Here is a 3,482-nt window from a genome sequence, read left to right on the forward strand (position 1 = left end):
TGTAAAGATTGCCTCAACTCACTTGGAAACATAATCTACTGCAAGAAGTATGTAAAGATTTCCAAAAGAGGAAGGAAATGGACCCATGAAATAAAATCCCCAAATGTCAAAAACTTCACAAGGAAAAATCGGTTTCAATGGCAGTTCATTCCTTTTGAAAAAAGAGCCAAACTTTTTACATTTTTAACATTGTTTTTAGTAGAATCCAAAGTCTAAAATCTTCCTAGCAATACATTTAGGACCAGAATGTCCTCCACATGCTCTTTCATGGCAAAAAGACAAAAATAGAATCATGCTCATTTTCAGCAACACATCTTCTAACTACTTGGTCTATTCCTATTTTCCAATGATAAGGAGACTACCAAACATAATGCTTTGACGCACTTTTCAATTTGCATTTTTTATTATAAGAGAAATGAGAAAAAAGTTTACCAGTTACAAGGTAATTAACATCGGCATATCATGGAGTGTGCAAATCTAACTTGAAGAGATATTCATTAAAGAAATGTTCCTTTACCGGATTTTTGTCTTGTTTTAAACAATTTTACTTAGGTGATCGGCTACGGGATTGTCCATATCTTTCCTATCTTTGATTGTCAAGTTGAACTCTTGAAGTAAGAGTACCCATCTAATAATCTTTGCCTTGCTCTCTTTTTTCTATGCAAGATATTTTATAGCTTGGCTATTTTCCACAATGGTCATACCAGTCTTCTTGGGTACTACATAAATACGACTTATCCAAGTGCTATGCAGTACCGGGTAGATGATATCAAGGTCTTTAAGCTTCAAGACCTCTTTCTTAACAACTTCCTTTAAGGTAGGATTAAGGTGCCTTTGTGGTTGAACCTTGTTCTTTTCCCCTTCCTCAAGATGGATATGGTATGTGCAAAAGGATGGATCAATACCTTTCAAGTCTTCAAGACTCCAACCAATAACTTGCGTATGTCTTTCCAAGGTTTCAAGCAACCTTACTTCTTGTTCTTCAGTAAGTTCCTTCGAAATTATGACAGGATGTGTTCATTTCTCCCAAGAACACATATTTGAGGTAAAAAGGAAGAACCTTAAGCTCTATCCCATTTTCCTGCAAAGGTAAAGGAAGTTCTTTAGAATTAGAATTCTCACATTCTTTATGTAAACCCGATATTTTCTTTGTCTATTTTATTTTATTTTGTTTTATTTAGGTGAAATGAATAAAAGAAAAATAGAAATTAAGTATATATATTTAATGTTTTTATTAAGTAAAATAAATAGAAAAGAAAAGAAAGGATAAAAGGAAGGAAAAAGAAGAAGAAAATTTTCATTTTACTTTTCTTCTTCAACCGCCAAGGTTTTCTCCATCCATTTCCACCACTTTCTTCACCATTTCTGCACCAACTTTCAGAGGAATTTCAAAGTGAAGAAGGCTGAGAAAGGAAGAAAAAGAAGTTCAATAATTTTTGTTGAATAAAGACAAGGGAATTGCAAGTAAAGCTTCATTTTTGGCAGAAATTGATTCACACAGCACACCTATAATGTTCTGTTGATTCCGAGCTACACAAAAAATATTAAGAGGTAAGGTTTACATTTACTGAAAGCTAATTCATTTTCAAACAAATTTTAAGAAGAAAGTTTGAGCAAATTCGGATGTTCATTGGGTGATTTTTGATGAAGAAAGTAGGGCAGCTGGTTTTCACGCGATTTCAGAAGGTCTCTGGTTTTTCTTATTTTTCTAAGAGTACTGGTGGAGTTAGGATCTCTATTGGTATGGTTGGAATTATTATTCAATTTACTACAACTTTCATGAAGAAATTGTGAACCAAAACCGACTAAAAATAAGTTAAATTGTAGGAACAAGTTAAAGGGGTCGTGTGTGCGCGATTATTGAAGTTATTCTGTTTCGAGGGTATCTGAGTTTATTCACAGGAAATCAGATTTATATGTCTTGAGGTAAGTTTTAGAGGACCTCAAAATAAAGATTTTGATATAAATAAATCTCATTTTGGTTAAGTATTGGAAGAGTTATGATCATTTGAATTTCGTGCTACGAATGTGAAAAATTCCGAGAAGTGTGTTGAGTATTGTTTATTGTTTTTAAGATGGACTTCTTTACCATTATCCTTAGTGAGCCATGTTAAACATAAAATTTGAATATCATAATATTTAGGTTTCTAATACTCGGTTCTAGTTGTTTGACAGGCCAAGAGGAAATAGGTCGGATTTACACATCGGGAAACTAGTTCAAGACTGTGAGTGACCAAAACCAGTTTTAAAAATATTTTCTTTCTCCTAAATGTTCACTATGGTTGACTGATCTACACGTTTATTTACAAAGCATTGAAAATCATTTGAAGTCCATGATTATTTTCAAGTATGAGTTTCGAGATGAGAATTCTTACTGAATGTTTATGCTAGCACGTGATTATTGAATATCTGGAAATTATTTGAACCACTGTGTTTCAAACAAAGTATGAGTTACCAAGTTTTGTTTTAAGAACTACAGCTTTTCACGAATAATCTAAGTAAGTGTAAGTTTTACAAAAGAAAAGGATAGCAGGCATGTTTTAATGTTTTCATACGATTTTTCTGATGTTTCTATTAACTACATGACTGAGGTGTTGAACCCGAGGCTATATGGTACCGTGTGCACACAGGTTAGATTTCGTTGTTGACGTTGAGTGTACTCCGTAACAACGATGTTGTCGTGAGTGCTGGACGGGCCCCACTACATCGTAGAGCTTGTAAACATTATTGTACTTGGTGTACCCTACACAACGTAGATTTGTCGTGTTAGTTAAAATATTTTGATATACTTGATAAGTCTTGCTAGATTTCAATGACGTATATACTGAGTATTTAAGGAAGCTATTCTTACGATTATACGTCTATGTTTACGACTTGTATAAACAGATTTATAAGTGTAAGCTTTCACGTGCTCTTACTTTTAAATTTCTAGTTCTAAACTGAGTCACTCACTGAGATTTATAGCTTACTCTTCCAAAATATTTTACACACTTTCTAGGTAGAGATCGAGTTCTCGGTGTCTGATAGACTGCCTTAGTTTGCTGAAGTTTTAATATCAATTGCCAGTACATGGTTAGAGTTGTGCATAAAGTCTGTTGTATTATAATGTATATATCTTTGTATGATATAGATACTCCACAGTTTGTGTAAGCTTTAGAAGTTGTGGTTGTATAAACCTTTGTTGGTTATATTTTGGTTAAGGTGTCTCTAGGTTTACTTGTGAAATTAGTTATTTTCGGGATACATTTCATGCATGTATATGATTAGTCTAGGATTCGCTGCGTTGTGTGCATGTATAATAGTTTATATACGAGGTTGGCAAGTTCATCATATTAAAGTTTTAAGCAGAGTCGACAGATACAAGTAAAGAAAAGCATTGTCCGTCAGCTTCACACCATCTTTCGGTCTAAACTAGCAGGTAGTCCGAGAGGGGGTGTGACAACAGCCGACCTCCTTCTCCCAAATTTCAAACCCCTCAAGGC

General features: G+C 33.9%; 1 long non-coding RNA gene across 2 annotated transcripts; it reads left to right on the plus strand.

The window, feature by feature from the left end:
- Positions 1-1,275: 1,275 nt before the first annotated feature.
- LOC127148798 (uncharacterized) lies at positions 1,276-2,968 on the plus strand. Of its 2 annotated transcripts, none has more exons than XR_007819923.1 (2): positions 1,276-1,926; positions 2,165-2,968. It is a non-coding gene; the product is annotated as an uncharacterized LOC127148798 (long non-coding RNA). The 2 variants fall into 2 exon arrangements; XR_007819924.1 differs by having other exon boundaries at positions 2,176-2,968.
- The last annotated feature ends 514 nt before the right edge of the window (positions 2,969-3,482 follow it).

Source organism: Cucumis melo, chromosome 4 (genome assembly GCF_025177605.1).
Source record: "Cucumis melo cultivar AY chromosome 4, USDA_Cmelo_AY_1.0, whole genome shotgun sequence".
NCBI classification, from domain to species: domain Eukaryota; kingdom Viridiplantae; phylum Streptophyta; class Magnoliopsida; order Cucurbitales; family Cucurbitaceae; genus Cucumis; species Cucumis melo.